At 36.0% G+C, this 17,536-nt stretch overlaps 1 protein-coding gene, 1 long non-coding RNA gene and 1 other non-coding gene across 4 annotated transcripts in view; 1 reads left to right on the top strand and 2 right to left on the bottom strand.

Annotated features, from left to right (window-relative positions):
• Positions 1-17,536, top strand: part of CALN1 (calneuron 1) — a 529,481-nt gene that overhangs the window by 57,238 nt on the left and 454,707 nt on the right. The gene's annotated exons all lie outside the window — the stretch shown is intronic.
• Positions 5,012-17,536, bottom strand: part of LOC109495188 — a 33,854-nt gene continuing 21,329 nt past the window's right edge. The window contains exons 5-6 of the long non-coding RNA XR_006591355.1: positions 6,499-6,627; positions 5,012-5,271 (exon numbers count right to left, since the gene is read on the bottom strand). This is a non-coding gene — a long non-coding RNA (uncharacterized LOC109495188). The remainder of the gene's footprint in view (positions 5,272-6,498; positions 6,628-17,536) is intronic.
• Positions 9,206-9,312, bottom strand: LOC111558302. The gene has a single exon (XR_002739026.1). It is a non-coding gene; the product is annotated as a U6 spliceosomal RNA (small nuclear RNA).

Raw genomic sequence — 17,536 nt, 5'->3', positions numbered from 1 at the left:
GCCATCATCCTCGAATTCCAACAAATTTTCCAGCACACGTTTTATGCGTCAGTCTCATGAATTCTGCCAGGACAGTGTGATCCACTTTGGTCTTTATTCTTATTCTTTAGTCAGTTGAGAAAAAAAAAATCCTTTTTATTATGATTGTTATTATTGCTACCTCTTTTCTATAGCTTGGGTTTATTCCTAGGGAGCCCATGTATTTCTTATGTTGCATCTCTATTTCTTCGCCCTACACACCTGGGACATTTTCTTTCTAAAACGTTTAATCTTCATCCTTTCCTTCTGCGTGCGGGATCTTTTTGTTTTTCTCCCATGTCAAAGCTTTGATTTACTCTTCAGGGAAACATCTACTCTTCATTGCCTCTGATGCACATTGTTTTTCTGTTACCAGATATTTCTTTCCTTTCCCCACTTGTGTCCCTGCCCTCCCTTTGGTTTGTCCTCCCCCTGTCCCAGGCTCACATAGCTCATGCTTTCCTTACCCTTTATCATGGCCCCAAGGACATGGTTTCTAAAATTTATTTCCATATCCTAACATGCATCTTTAAGAATAGGCTCTTTTCTTGAGCCTTCTGGGCAATATATCCCTTCCTACACGTTATGATGTTGTCTGATAGGCTCCGCGTTTGGCTTCTTCATTCTTACTGCAGCTTGGCACTTACCCATTTGTGGAATTTAACTGGTATCCATTTGGTCAGGGGCTCTGGGCTCTGTGTGGGATGTTCTATTTTTCTGACTGCTGGATTTCCTGACTCTGCTAAAGAATTTACAGAATTAACAAAAACAATGCCCACTGCTTCCAACTCTTGATCTACAATGTTTTTCATATATTGTATTTCAATAACAAATATCCTATTTGTAATGCTTTAAATATTAAATATCTCAATATTTAGATATTACAATGTAATATTTCTATTTCATTTAAATATTACAATATTGAGTATTGTAATATCTAAATATTACTCAATTAAAACAATTTTTTTTAATGTTTATTTATTTTTGAGACAGAGAGAGACAGAGCATGAATGGGGGAGGGACAGAGAGAGAGGGAGACACAGAATCCGAAACAGGTTCCAGGCTCTGAGCGGTCAGCACAGAGCCTGACACGGGGCTCGAACTCACAGACCACGAGATCATGACCTAAGCCGAAGTCGGATGCTTAACCGACTGAGCCACCCAGGCGCCCCTAAATATTACTCAATTTTTAAATATTACAATTTAAATATTGAGATAGATAGGCATGGAGAGATAGATATCATTATAGTTATGCCTCTGCGTACCTGTAACTATATCTATGTATCTATGGAAACTCTGAGGAGCTGTCTAACTGGTGTCTCCCTTAATATTACTTTGGTGCTATGACATGGTAGTCAGTTCTCAAGTGCGTGAAAATATTTTCTGGTGCTGCTAGCATAGTATGCTACTCTCTCTCTCATTCATTCAGTTCTTCTTCCTGCTTCAATTCTCTACAAGTCTTACTCTGCAAGAAACCAAGTATGCCTCCTGGCATATGGTATACAAGGAAAAGTATTGAAAATAGGATATTTGTTACTGAAATATAGTATATGAAAATCACTGTAGATAGATAGATCTAATCATGGTATATATAGATAAAAACTGTCTAGCCATCTCTTTATGGCATGCTAATATGTTTCTAGAATAAATGAGAATTGTGACAGTGGTTAATTTAGATTTCTATGCACACCTTACGTAACTGGTAAAATATCGATCGATCCTGCTGTCATTGTAATAAGAATACCTTCAAATAGTGTCAAGAACGCTCTTCATTGGTAGTGCCCTAGTCCTGTTGGATATTTTTGCGAATGCGTTTGCACATGTTGCAAAGGGAAACTTGGTCTGTGTCATTAATACCATGACCAGAAAAAACCTGAGCGTCACCTAGAGTTGGCAGTCAGAATTCTGAAGGAACATGATGAATGGAGTAGTGCTATTTACATAGGTTGAGTCGTTTCACTGGTGTAATTGTTGTATTAAATGAGATACTAAATTGTATTCGATTGAATGCACCTTATCTAAAGTCAAACTCTTTAATGTATCCTTTAAAATCTACCTTATTGTCAGAGAAAATAAGAATAAACTCTATTCATTAGGGTAGACTTTGTCATAGTAACCTAAAATCTTAGTGGATTAATAAATAAAGTGTATGTGTCTCTCCCAAGAAGGCTGATACAGATGGAGACCTGCTGTCCCACCTGGGAGCTATGCCGTGGGGAACACGGCCTCCAGAGGCACATAGCAAGGAAGGAGGAAAAAAAGGAAACACACCAGCTTTTAATTGTTTTTATCTGGAAGTGGTATAAATCATTTTAGCACACATTGGCTAAACTCGTCTGGCACCAATCTAACTGCAAGAGACAATGGGAAACAGATCATGAGTCTTAATAGAGTCTATCCAGACCAGAAAGTGGGAAATTTTAGTTTTCAAATGTATTTCCAACAAGACTTCTATCACAATTTCTTGTAAATTGTTTCGTTTTTTTTAGAGAGGTATTAATTCCAGCCAACTCTGTGAGAGGGCAAAACTCACAAATTAGTACTAGTTCACAAGGGAAGATGTTATAATGTTTTGTCCCGTATAAGAAATTCCTTGTTTTGAAAATAGAGAGTTATTTCTAAAATGGAAATGTAAGCCCCCAAATTCCCATTAAACATTGACCAATACTGAAAGAAAATCATTTTGAAGAGGAACCAAATTATTAGCTGTCTCAGCTTCTCTTCAGTCTAGAACTGGCTTTCCCTGGAGTCAGAGGTAGATAGTAGGTCTGACTCAAAACCTGCCCAACATTCTCTGAAATTGCTTGTACTGTGCAACTACAAGAGGTGAACATATTTAATTTAAAAATGGGGTTTCAAGAGACTTCTGCTTCTGGTCAAAACACAATAACATGAATTGGATTTACTTTCCCACCTGATACAATAATAACAACAGAAACTAGAAAATACATGAAACAATGCTTTTCACAGTAACACAATAAGAGATAAATGGAGGAACCTGAGAAACAGGAAGCAAAGTGAGCCCTATGATTGCCCCAACCTACTGCCTGAGGAGTTTCTGGACCTCAGTTCAGAGAGTAGGAACTCAGACCCAGCAGAGCGTCAAAACACAGGCAGTAAAAATGGTTAGGATTTCAAGAAGAAATAGACATATCCAAAGTTATAGTTGGAGATTTTGAACAAACTTGACTTGAATAACACTGTCGTCCAATTTGACATAATTAGAATTTATAGAATATTCCTTCCAACGGCAGCAGAATGCACATTCTTTTTTATGTGGGTATGGAACATTTACCAAAATAGACCATATTATGAACTGTAAATAAATGAATTAAAAGAATTCAAGTCCTACAAGATATGTTCATGAATCACCACGAAATCAAGTTAGAAATCAGTAACAGGCAGATATTTGGGAAAGCCCCCTCATACATAGCATATGAGTCAAAGAACTCAAAAGATAAATTGGAAAGTATGTTGAACTGAATGAAATATAAATGCATCATGTGAAAATGTGTGGGATGTAGGTAAGTATTATTTAAAGGGAAACGTATACAGCTAAATATCCATATCAGAAAAGAAGAAAGATCTCAAACCAGTAATCTAACTTTCCACATTAAGAGACTAGAAAAAGAAGAGAAAGTAAATCCAAAGCAAGGAAGAAAAGAATGAAGATCAGAAAAAAACTCAATAAAATAGAAAAACAATAGATACAATTGATGAAACCAAAAGCTGGTTCTTTGAGAAGATCAATACAATCAATAAACTTCCACCTAGATTGATCGAGAAAAAAAAGGTGAAGTCATAAATTACCAATATCAGTGAGGAGAGAGAGAACGTCACTACAGATTCTACAGATTAAAAGAACAAAAATAGAATATTGTGAATAATTTTATGTCAGTAAATTGGACAGTATAGATGAGATGGACTTATTTCTTAAAAGACACAAATCACCAGGGGCGCCTGGGTGGCTCAGTCGGTTAAGCGGCAGACTTCGGCTCAGGTCATGATCTCGCGGTCGGTGAGTTCGAACCCCACGTTGGGCTCTGTGCTGACAGCTCAGAGCCTGGAGCCTGTTTCAATTCTGTGTCTCCCTCTCTCTGACCCTCCCCCGTTCATGCTCTGTCTCTCTCTGTGTCAAAAATAAATAAACGTTAAAAAAAAATTAAAAAAAAAAGACACAAATCACCAAATCCCAGTCAAAAATAAATATATGACCTGAGTAGTCCTATTTCAGTAAAAAAAAAAAAAAAAAATGTTTGTACTTTAAAATCTTCCCACAAAAACACTCCAGAGACAGATCATTTCATTGGTGAATTCTACTGAACAAATTTTGCTAAAGAAATGATATCAATTCTGCATAAACTCCTACAAAAAACTGAAAAGCAGAAAATACTTCCTAACTCAGCCGGCATTATTCTGATTTTTTACAAACAGACAAAAGCATTACAAAAAAATCTGCAAAGCAATATACTTCAAGAACATACATGCAAAAATTCTTTATAAAATTTTGACAAATCAAATCCAGCATTATGTAAAAATAATACACCACAACCACGTGGGGTTTATGTCAATAACGTAAAGGTGGCTTGACATTCTAAAATCAAACAACATAATTCACTATAACAGACTAAAAGAAAAAAATCATATAGTCATCCTAACATCTATTCCTGATTAAAAAAAAAAAAGACTTTCACAAACTAAGAATAGAAGGGAACTTCCTCAACCTGATTCAAGCATCTACAAAAAGCTTATAGCTACCCTCATCATAACGGTAAAAGATCAAATGCTTTACCCCTAAAATCAAGAATGAGAAAACTATACCCATTTTTTCCATTTCTATGTAACATTGTACTAAGGTTCTAGCCTGTGTAATTAGATAAGAAAAATAAATAAAAAGCATCCAGATTGAAAAGGAAAAAGTAAAACTGTCTATATTTACAGATAACATAGCTGTTGTATTAATTTGTTACTGCTGAATAACAAATTACTACACAGTTAGTGTCTTAAAACACCTATTTATTGTCTCTAAGTTTCTGTAGGTCAAGAGTCTGGTTAGGTGTACCTGGGTTCTCTTTTCAGGGTCTCGGAAAGCTAAAATCAAAATGTTCAGTGGACTTCATTCTCATAATGCAGGCTTGGCTAGGGAAGGATCTGCTTCCATGCTCCTTTAAGTTGTTGGCAAAATTAATTTCCTTGAAGCTATAGAATTCATGGCAGCTGTTCTTTTAAAGCCAGTGACAGAGAGAGAAGGGACTGGAAGGAGAGAGAGATAGAGAGAGGGAGAGAGAGACTTTACTACTTTGAGTCTCTGACCTATAGATCTTTTAAAGGGATCACTTAATTAGTTCAGGCCCAGACAGGATAATCTGCCTTTGGTTAACCTACAAGTCAGATTATTCAATATTTTAGTTACTTTTGCAACTTTGAAATTTATCCCTTCACCTTTGTCATATTCTTAGTTACAGTTCTTCCTTTGCTACGGGGGGAAAGGATTACACAAAAGCATGGAGACTGGGAAGAGGAAAGTCATGGGAGCCATCTTAGAACTTTGTTTACCATACTTACCAATGAAGAAAATCTAATGACGTTGTCAAAAGAAAATCCAGAGGGTTTTACTTGTGAATATTTTGTTGAGTGAGAAACAAACTGCAAACAGGGAGACTTCAAAATCGAGAGGTAAGAAACTCAGCTTCCTGCGGTTGCAGCTCAGTTTATAAAACATGATGAGGAAGCACATTGCTTTCTAGGTTACTAGAAACTCCTTTTCAGAGGAGTAGCAAGCACTACATAAGCTTACTTCTTAGGAAGCTGGAAGGTCACCCTGACATGAGGAAAGCTTAAGTTCTGTTCAAGGTCAGAGTCAGCATTTGGGGAAAGTCAGGACAGTATAATGAGAAATAGTAAAAGTGTTGCCTTGTTCTTGATCTTAGGGGGAAAGCCTTGAGTCTTTCACCATTAAGTGTGTTAGATTTAGCTTTTTTGTAGATGCCCCTTATCAGGTTGAAGAAGTTCTCTTATATTCCTAGTTTGTTAAGAATTTTTAAATATGGATGGAGGTTGAATTTTGTCACGTGTTTTTTTTTTCTGCATCTATTTATGAGACCATTTATTGTTTATTTTTCCTTTGGGCTTTTCATATGGTGGATTACACTGATTGTTTTTGAATATTACAGGCAGACTTGCCTTCCTGAAATAAATAGCACGTGGTTACGTTGCATTGTCCTTTCAGTTTTGCAGGATTTGATTTGCTGATTTTTTAAAAAGGAATTTTGCATTTACGTTGATGAGGGATATTGGTCTATAGTTTCCACAAAACTTTGGCTAATTTCCGGACATCCAAAAAAGTTAATTCTGACTTTTTTTTTTCCAGTTAAAAAAATTACTTTTATGGAGTAACAGAATTTTAGAGTTCCCCACTCCATCAGTTTCACTGATATCACTTGCTATTTTCTCACTTCAAGTAAAATGTAGAGACCTTACCGCCAACATAAGGCCTTTTATCTTCTACTTTTATATTATAGTTGTCTTGTACGTTATTTCCTCAAAGTTGTAGGCTCTTACTGGCTCTCATTGCCCCTCCTGCTTTGGCTTCCATGGGTTGTTTGGGGGCTGAGATACAAGATGATAGAGAGAAAAGAGAAAAAGAAAGAACGATTGTGAATTTCATATTCTCTCTTTTAGGAAGCCACTTACGCATACAGTAAGTCAGAATTTGAGGCATCTCCTGGAGTCTTCTCTGTTGTGCTAATTCTCACTTTCCGGTTTCAGGTTTCACTACACTCAGACCTGAAAATACCAGAAGAAAGTAATGATAAACTCATCACCAGTGGGTGGTCTTTAGAATTCTCCTGTTCTTCCCCAATCTGCCTGTTAGTAGTTATTTTCAGAGTCCTCGGATAGCTGCTGCATACATTCCGTCCTGTTTTTAGGCTACACTCAGTGGGATATATATGGGTTTAATAGGCTTACTTCACCTTACCCTGAAGTGGAAGCATGGTCCATTGACTTTTTGGCAAAAGTGCGAAGGCAATTTAATGGAGAAAGCATAGTTTTGTCAATAACACTGGGGCAAATGCTGGATATACATATGTAGTACATACAAATATAGACCATATTTCAATATACATCCACTATACATACACATGCTTCAATCTGTCCATATCACCATATTCAAAACTTAATTCATAATGCATCTTAGACCCAAATGTAAAGCGTAAAATTACGAAACTTCTAGGAGAAAACTTTTGTGACCTTGGGTTAGGCAAAGATGATCCCAAAAGTATGATTCCTAAAAGAACAAATCAAGAAACCAGACTTCATCAAAATTAAGAACTTTCTCTTTAAAAGATACTATTAAGAGAAGGAAAAGACAAGCCATGGGGCAGGGGGAGGGGGGTGGGAGACAAGCCACAGGCTGAGTGGCAATATTTGCAAATCATATATCTCATAAAGGACTTGTATTCAAAACATATAAAGAGCCCTCTAAATTCAATTAAAAAAAACCCTCGATATAAAAGTGGGTAAATTATATGAACAGATAATTTGCCAAAGAAGATATAAAGCTGGCAAATAAACACCTGAGAAAATATTCAACGTCATTAATCATTAGGGAGATGCAAATCAAAACTATAAAGAGATGCCATCATAGGGGTGCTTGGGTGACTCAGTCAGGTGGGTGTCTGACTCTTGATTTCAGCTCAGGTCATGATCATGAGGTTGAGTCCCACACTGGGCCCCATGCTGAGCATGGAGCCTGCTTGTGATTCTCTCTCTTCCCCTCCCTCTGCTCCTCCCCTGCTCATGCGCATGTGCTTTCTCTCTCTAAAATAAAAAGAAAAAAAATACAGTGAGATGCCATCACATACTTATGAAAATGTCTACAACTAAAATGACTAACTATACCCAGTGATGGCAAGAAAGTAGGGCCACTGGAAGGCTCATACACTGCTGGTGGGAATGCAAAATGGTACCAGCACTTTGAATAATACTTTGGAAGTTTTTTAAACAGTTAAACATACATGGGAATACATTAATTTAATCCATGCTAAATACATCTGTCATACGACCTTCCATTCCACCTCTAGGCATGTAACCAAAATAAAGGAAAGCATATGTTCATATAAAGACTCAAACGTGACCCCAAATTGCTCGTTGCTCATTTTATTCGTAATCATCAAAACCTGGAAGGAAGCTAAATACCCATCAACTGGTGAGTAAATAAATTATGGTGTATTCATCCAATGAACTATGATTCAACAAAATTTTGTTACATACAAAATTAGGGGTGCATTTCAAAATATTATGCTGGAATAATGAAACCAGACTACAAAAATGCATACACTACAATTTTGTTTCTTTTTCTCTTTTTTTTAAAAAAATGTTTATTGATTTATTTTGAGAGAGAGAGAGAGAGAGAGGGAGGGAGAATCTCAAGCAGTCTCCTCACTGTCAGCATGGAGCCCGACGTGGGGCTCAGTCTCATGGACCAGGAGATCATGACCTGAACTGAGGTCAAGAGTTGGCCACTTAACCAACTGAGACAACCAGGTGCCCTCTACAATTCTATTTCTATAAAACTCTAGAAAAGGGAACTATCATGTTTCTTACAGGTGAGGGGAGAGGATAAAGGAAGTGGAAGGAAGAGATATGAGGAAACTTTTGGAGGCAATTGCTTCATGGGTGTGTATATGTATTAAAAACTTACTAAAAAAATAAAAATAAAAACTTACTAAATTGAATACTTTATATGCAGTTTATTATATGTTAATTACACTTCAATAAGCTTACTTTTAAAATGGGCATTTATTTATTTATTTATTTATTTATTTTAGGCAGGCTCCACAGCAATGCGGGGCTTGATCTCACAAAGTGTGAGATCATGACCCAAGCCAAAATCAAGAGTCAGGTCCTTTACCGACTGAGCTACTCAGGCACCCCCCAAATGGGTTTTTAAATCATTCTCTGTGATGGTGAAATCAGCAGAAATTCCCCCAGTTCTTTGGCTCATGGTTAAAGTGCTATTTCCCACATTGTCTATTTGTGTAAATTTGTTAAGTTCATTAACGGTCATTTGGGAGGAAGCATATTGATCGCTCTCAGTCAGCCTCCATAGTATCTGATTGTTTTCTGGCTCTTTATCACTTCATTCATCCCATGTTCTCATTTTCTTTATTGTTCTTTTTTTTCTTTTTTTATGGAATACTTCACAAATTTATGTGTCATCGTGGCCCAGGGGCCATGCTAATCTTCTCTGTATTGTTCCAATTTTAGTACATTTGCTGCCGAAGTGAGCACTGTTCTAAATTTTTGAGCTGAATGTTCAGTAAATTTATTTCTATTCCTTCAATTAAATTGTATTTTCCTGTATATAATTGTATCTACTGATATAGACAAATATACTGAAGGAAGCCAAAGTCATGCTAAATCCCCTCTGCAGATTAAAACACTCCTGACATTTTTGTCAGGCTACTTCCTGACATCTTCCTGTCTGTGCAAACCATTTTGTGTGTGTGTTTGTATGTGCGTGTGTACGCAGAAAAGTATACAGCTCCTAAGTGTACAGATGACCACAAAGCGTGCACATCCAGGTAACCAGCGCTCAGTTAACAGAATATTGCCAGCCTCGCAGAAGCCATCTTTGTACCCATTGCCCGTCACAACCCACTCCGCACCAACCCAAGGATAACTACCGTCTTGACTTCTAATGACATAGGTTACTTTCGCCAGATTTTAAATTTTATTCAAATGTCATCATGAAGCATGTATTCTGCTTTATCTGTCTTCTTTCAATCAGCGTTATATTTGTGAGGCTCATCTATATGGCTTTAGGGCGTTCATTCACTATTGTCGAGCTATCTCTCCATTACGTGACTGTGTCATAATTTATTTATCCACTTTATTGTTGATAGGCATTTGGGTGGTTTCCAGTTTGGGGCTATTATGAATAGTGCGGCTATAAATATGCTAGTGCACGTCTCTTGCGAGCACATGAATGCTGTCTTATTGGTTATATACCTAAGAGAGAAATTGCTGGGTCATAGACATGCAATTTAGATGTACCTAACTTCGAATACTGTTTTCTAACTTATATTTCCATGTCAATTAGTGGTATTAACTATGTGACCGTACCGTACTTTAATCATTTAGTTGTTTATTGATGGGCATTTGCTTCGCCTCTGATTTTTCATTAATAGGAACAACAAAATACTCCATATACCTATAAACATCTTTGTTCAATTGGCTGACTGATTATGGTTTTAGGATAAATGCTTAAAACTGGAATTGTTGCCCATGTGCATAGACACTTTGATACACATTGTCCAATGACCTTTTTGAAACGTACAACTTGCAATCTCACCAGCATTTACTAAGAGGGAATCTTCTTCTATATCCTCACTCACATTGGATTTTATGTATGTTTTAAACTCCTGTCAGTCAGATAGAAGAATAACCTGACATCTTTGCGTTAAGTTATATTTCTTTATTAGTGATTTTAAACATACTTTTATGAATATATTTCTCATTTTATGCACTTTGCCATTATTTTTATCTTCTTATCATTGATTTAGAGGAGTTTTTTATATGCTGACAAAATAATCCTTTGACTATCTATGTTGTAAATAATTACTCCAGGTTTTTGTTTACGTGTTAACACGTAAACATTATAACGTTATAATAACGTTATATAATAACGTTATATAACACATATAACACGTTATATGTGTTGTAGTTGTTGTTTTTGTACACATTTTTGATGTTGCTGTTAGTGTTTTTACCTTTTTCTTTAATGGAATCAACTTTATAAATCTTTGTCTTCGTGGTGTCTGGCTTTTGTTTTGTGCTTTAAAAGGATTCTCTCGGGGCGCCTGGGTGGCGCAGTCGGTTAAGCGTCCGACTTCAGCCAGGTCACGATCTCGCAGTCCGGGAGTTCGAGCCCCGCGTCAGGCTCTGGGCTGATGGCTCAGAGCCTGGAGCCTGTTTCCGATTCTGTGTCTCCCTCTCTCTCTGCCCCTCCCCCGTTCATGCTCTGTCTCTCTCTGTCCCAAAAATAAATAAACGTTGAAAAAAAAAATAAAAAAAAAAAAATAAAAGGATTCTCTCACCTGAAGATTATAATATTAGTCTCTATTTTTCTTATAGTATTATGGCTTTATTGGTTACACTTACATCTTTGATACACTTGAAATCTCTTTAACTATATGGAATGAAGAGTTTGGTTTGACTCTTTTCCAAATAACACTTTGATTGATTATTTCCATTTTAATTTGAAATGCCACTTTACACAGTATCCAAATCCCTAAGTCTCTGCGTGTCTACTCTGTACTAAGAATTCAATTCCGTTGTTTATCCATTTATCCAACAAATACTTATGTGCCAGGCACTTTCTAATCAACTGAGCTATATCAGTATAAAAAGGAGACAAAACTCCTCTCCTCATGGAGCTTCCCTTTCAGAGGAAGATACAAAGGCAGATAATAAACCAAAAGTATTCATTTTAATTCATCTCCTGAATTGGAATGAGGAAGTTTTAATCACTATAAATCTATAGGATATTTCAATATCAGGTAGAGTTAGTTCTTCCACATTAATTATTTGGCCTCCTTGTAAATACTGAATCTTCCAGACGAACTTTAGAATCAGTCGATCCGATTCCAGTATAAATCCCATTGGGATTTTGATTCTGATTGCCTGGAATTTTGAAATGAATTTAGGGAGATCTGACATCTTTACAATAGTTTTACTTATCTAATAATAAGGTATACTTCTCTAGGGGTGCATGGGGGGCTCAGTCAGTTGAGCGTCTGACTCTTGATTCTGGCTCAGGTCATGATCCCAGGGTCGTGGGATCGAGCCCCATGTTGGCCTCTGCACTGAGTGTGGAGCCTGCTTAAGATTCTCTCTCTCTCTCTCTCTCTCTCTCTCTCTGCCCCACTTCCCCACTCTCTCTCTCTCAAATAATAAAATAAAATAAAATAAAATAAAATAAAATAAAATAAAATAAAAAAGTATACTTCTCTATTCAAGAATTCATTTTATTCATGTGTCCTTCTATGTCTCTCAGTAGAATTTAAAATTTTTCTCCACATAGATTAAGTTTTGGTTGCTATTGTGAATAGAATTTTATTTCGCTTTTACCATATTTTATGCCTTATTATTATTGTATATAAGAAAGCTATTGATTCTGGTATGTATTTTTATAACTTCCCACTTAAGTGAATTCCCATACTGTTCCTGAGAGTTTTTCATGATTTGGTCTTAGGTTATTTGTTGTATAATAATACATTACAAATATTTTCACTGTGGATTATACTCTGTCATTACTAAGTGACTCTCCTTGTCCTGTTTAACCATTTTCATCTTGAATTCTGTTTTGTTTGGTATTTAAATTGTGAGCTTTCTTTTCTTTTTTTAAAAATTCTATTTATTTTTTATTTCTATAAACGTTTATTTATTTTGAGAGAGAGAGAAAGACAGAGTGTGAGTGGGGGAGGGGTAAAGAGAGAGGGAGACACAGAATCTGAAGCAGGTTCTAGGCTCTGAGCTGTCAGCACAGAGCCCAACATGGGGCTCAAACTCACGAACTGTTAGATCATAACTCGCGCCAAAGTCGGATGCTTAACTGACTGAGCCATCCAGGTGCCCATCTTCTTTTTTTTAATTGAAGGATAATTGACATAGAACATTATATTGGTTTCAGGTGTCCAACATAGTCATTTGACATTTGTCTACATAGTGAAATGATCACCATAAGTCTGGTTACCATCTGTTACCACCCAAAGTTACAAGGATTTACTCTCTTAACAACATTCAACTATGCAATACAATATTATTGACCATAGTCACCATGCTGTGCATGACACCCATGGCTTATTAATTTTACAACTGGAAGTTTGTATCTCTTGATCCCCATTTCACCTATCCCTAAATCCTGCTCCACTCTGGCCACCACTAATCTGTTCTCTGTATCTGAGTTTTGTTTTGCTGTTCACTTGTTTTGCTTTAGGTTCTAAATATAAGTGAAGTCATACATCATATATCTTTCTCTGTCTGACTTATTTCGCTTAGCAGAATACCCTCAAGGGCCATCCGTGTTGTTGCAAATGGTAACATTTCATCCTTTTGTATGGCTGAGTAGTATTCCATTGCGTAATATACCACATCTTCTTTATCCATTCATCTATCAGCGGACACTTAGGTTGCTTCCATATCTTAGCTATTGTAAATTATTTCGCAATGAACATAGGGGTGCATATATCTTTTCAAATTAGTGTATTCATTTTCTTCAGATAAATACCAGAAGTGGAATTGCTGGGCCATAGGGTAGTTCTATTTTTAATTTTTTGAGGAACCTCCACCCTGTTTTCCATAGTGGCTGCCCTAGTTTGCATTCCCACCAACAGTGCAAGAGGGTTCCCCTTTCTCCACATTCTTGCCAACACGTGTTATTTTTGTCTTTTTGGTAATAGCTATTCTGACAGGTGTGAGGTGAGATCTCCTTGTGGTTTTTATTTGAATTTCCCTGATGATTAGTGACGTTGAGCATCATTTCATGTGTCCGTCAGTCATCCATATGTCTTTTTTAGGAAAATGTCTATTTTTCAGACAAATTGTTTGGGATTTGTTGCTGTTGTTACTAAGTTGTGTGAGTTATTTATATATTTTAGATACTAACCCCTTATCAGATAAGTGATTTGAAAATATCTTCTCCTGGGGTCCCTGGGTGGCTCACTTGGCTAAGCGTCTGACTCTTGATTTTGACTCAGGTCATGATCTCACAGTTTGTGGCTTTGAGCCCTGCATCAGGCTCTGTGATGAGAGCATGAAGCCTGCTTGGGATTCTCTCTCCCTCTCTCCCTGGCCCTCCCCCATGCTTTCTCTCTCTCTCTCTCTCTCTCAAAACAGATAAGTAAACATTAAAAATAAAAATAATAAAAAACAATATCTTCTGTTCAATAAGTTGCCTTTTCATTTTGTTGGTGGTTTCCTTCACTATTCAGATACTTTTTAGTTAGATGTAGTGCCATTTGTTTATTTTTCCTTTTGTTACCCTTGCCTTTGGAGTCAGATCAAAAAGTCATTTCCAATAACCAGTGTCAAAGAGTTTACCGTGCGTGTTTTCTTCTAAGAATTTTATGGCTTCAGGTCTTACATTCAAGTCTTTAATCCATTTTGAGATAATATTTTGTTTGGTGTAAGATAATGGTCTGCATTCTTTCTTTTGCATATAGCTAACTAGCTTTCCCAATACCATTTGTTGAAGAGACTGTCCTTTTCCCATTGCATATTCTTGCCTCCTCGGTCATAAATTAATTGACCGTATACGTGTGGGTTTATTTCTGGGCTCTCTATTCTGTTCCGCTGATATGTGTCTGTTTTTATGATGATACAAATACTACTGTTTTGATTACTAAAGCTTTGTAATATAGTTTGAAATCAGAGAGCTTGATGCCTCCATATTTGTTCTTTTTTCTCAAGATCAATTTGGCTATGTAGCATCTTCTGTGGCTCCATACAAATTGTAGAATTGTTCTATTTCTGTGGAAAATGCCTTTGGAATTTTGATAATAATTACATTGAATATATAGATTGCTTTGGGTAATATAGACATTTTTAACAATATTAAATTATTTTAATCCATGAGCATAACCTATTTTTCCAGTGATTTGTGTCTTTCATCAATGCCTTATCATTTCCGGTGTGCAGGTCTTTAACCCCCTTAGTTAAATTTATTCCAGTATTTTATTCTTTTTGATGCAGTTGTAAGTGGGATTGTTTTCTTAAATACTCTTTTGGATTATTTGTTGTTAGTGTATAGAAATATAACAAATTCTATATATTGATTTTGTACCCTGTAACTTTACTGAATCTATTAGTTCTAATAGAACTATCTATAAAACTATATATAAAATCAAGTTTTCTGCTAATAATAACCATCTTACTTCTTCCTTTCTGATTTGGATCACTTTTGTTTCTTTTTCCTGCCTAATTGCTCTGGTTAGGATTTCCAATCCTATGTTGAATAAAAATAGTGAAAGTGGGCATCCTTGTCTTGTTTCGGATCTTAAAGGAACAGTTTTCAGCTTTTCCCTGTAGAGTATGTCAACTGTGGGCTTGCCATATATGGTTTTTAATATGTTGAGTTACATTTCGTCTCTACCCACATTGTGGAGGCTTTTATCATGAATAGGTGTTGAATTTTGTCAAATGTTTTTCTACATCTATTTAGATGATCATATGGTTTTTATATTTCATTTTGTTTATGCGGTGTGTCATATTTATTGATCTTTGCATCACTGGAATAAATCTCACTTGATCATGGTGAAGGATCCCTTTAATGTATTGTTGAATTCAGTTTGCTAATATTTTGTTGAGGAGTTTTGCATCTATGCCCATCAGGAATATTGGCCTGTAGTGTGTGTGTGTGTGTGTGTGTGTGTGTGTGTGTGTGTGTTGTCCTTGTCTGGTTTTGGTATCAGGGTGATGCTGCCCTTGTAAAATGTGTTTGGAAGAGTTCCCTCCTCTTTAATTTTTTGGAAGCGTTTGAGTGGGCTAGGTATTAAATCTTGAATTATTTGGTAGAAGTCACCCAGTGAAGCCATCTGATCCTAGACTTCTGCTTGTCAGAAGTTTTTTGATTACTGATTCAATGTTTTAACTGGTGATCAGTCTGCTCAGACTTTTTACTTCTTCATGATTCATTCTTGGAAGGTGATGTGTTTCTAGAAATGTATTCATTTCTTCTAGGTTGTTCAATTTTTTGGCATATGCTTTTTCATAGTAGTCTCTTTTAATCCTTCATATTTCTGTGGTGTTGCTTGTTACTTCCTTTCATTTGTGATTTTATTTGAGTCCTCTGTCTTCTTTTCTTAGTGAATCTAGCGAGAGGTTTGTCAATTTTGTTCATCTTTTTCAAAGAACTAGCTCGTAGTTTCATCGATCTTTTATATTGTCATTTAAATCTTTCTTTTATTTATTTCTCTTCTGATTATTTTTTCCCTTTACTAACTCGGGGCTTTGTTTATTCTTCTTCTCCTAGCTCCTTAAGGTATAAAGTTAAATTGTTTATTTGACATTTTTCTTGTTTCTTAAGACAGGCCTGTACCTCTATAAACTTTCCTCTTAGAGCTGCTTTTACTGTACCCAATAGATTTAGGTATAAGGTATTTCCATTTTCATTTTTCTCAAGATACTTTTATTTCTCCTTTTATTTCTTCATCTCTCCATTAGTTGGTCAGTAACATATTGTCTAATCTGTACATATGTGTGATTTTTCCAATCTTCTTGTGATTGATTTCTAGTGTCACACCATTGGAGTCAGAAAAGATGCTGGATATGATTTTTATCTTCTTCTTAAATTTACTGAGACTTGTTTTGTGGCCTAACATATGATCTATCCTAAAGAATGTTTCATGTACACTTGAGAAGAATATATACTCTGCTGCTTTTGGATAAAATGCTCTGTATATATCTATTAAGTCCATCTGGTCTCATGTGTTATTTCTGGCTGATGTTTCCTTATTGAATTTTTGTCTGGATGATCTATTCATTGGTGTGAGTGGGGTATTAAAGTTCCCCACTATTACTGTATTACTGTCAATTCTTCCCTTTAGGCCTATTCATATTTGCTTTATATAGTTAGGTGCTTCTATACTGAATCTAGAAATATTTACAAACGTTGTATCTTCTTGTTGAATTGATTTCTTTATCATTATGTAATGCCCATCTCTGTCTTTTACTAAAGTCTTTGTTTTAAAGTCCAGTTGTGAGGTGCCTGAGTGGCTCAGTCGGTTAAGTGTCCGACTTCCATTTGGTCACGATCTTGCCGTCTGTGAGTTTGAGCCCTGCGTCAGGCTCTGTGCTGACAGCTCAGAGCCTAGAGCCTGCTTCAGATTTTGTGTCTCCCTCTCTCTCTGCCTCTCTCCCACTTGTGCTCTTTCTCTCTCTCTCTCTCTCAAAAATAAACATTAAATTAAAAAAAAAGTCCATTTGGTTTTCACATAAGTATAGCTACCTCAGTTTTCTTTTGGTTTCCATTTCCATGAGACATCTTTTTCCATCCCTTCACTGTTAGTTGCGTGTGTCCTAACATCTGAAGTGAGTCTCTTATAGGTAACATATAGATGGGTCTTGTTTCTTTTACCCATACATCTACTCGATGTTTTTTGACTAGAGAATTTAGTCCATTTACATTTAAAGTAATTATTGATAGATATGTATTTACTTCCATTTGGTCATTGCTTTCTGGTTGTTTTGTAGTTGTTCTCTGTTCTTATCTGTTTTTCTTTCCTCACTTGTGGTTTGATGACTTTCGATAGCATTGTGTTTAGATTCCTTTCTTATTATTTTTAGTATATCTACTATAGGTTTTAGCTTTCTCATATATAACAATGTGTAGGTATGTCTATTTTAAGTTGAAAGCAAGTTGGAATACATTCTAAAACTCCACATTTTACTCCCTTCCCACAATGTTTTATGTTTTAAAAAATTTTTTTAATATTTATTTATTTTTGAGATATAT

This window comes from Felis catus, chromosome E3 (genome assembly GCF_018350175.1).
Source record: "Felis catus isolate Fca126 chromosome E3, F.catus_Fca126_mat1.0, whole genome shotgun sequence".
NCBI classification, from domain to species: domain Eukaryota; kingdom Metazoa; phylum Chordata; class Mammalia; order Carnivora; family Felidae; genus Felis; species Felis catus.
The sequence above is the reverse complement of the archived record's forward strand: the minus strand, read 5'-3'. Positions and strand labels throughout refer to the sequence as shown.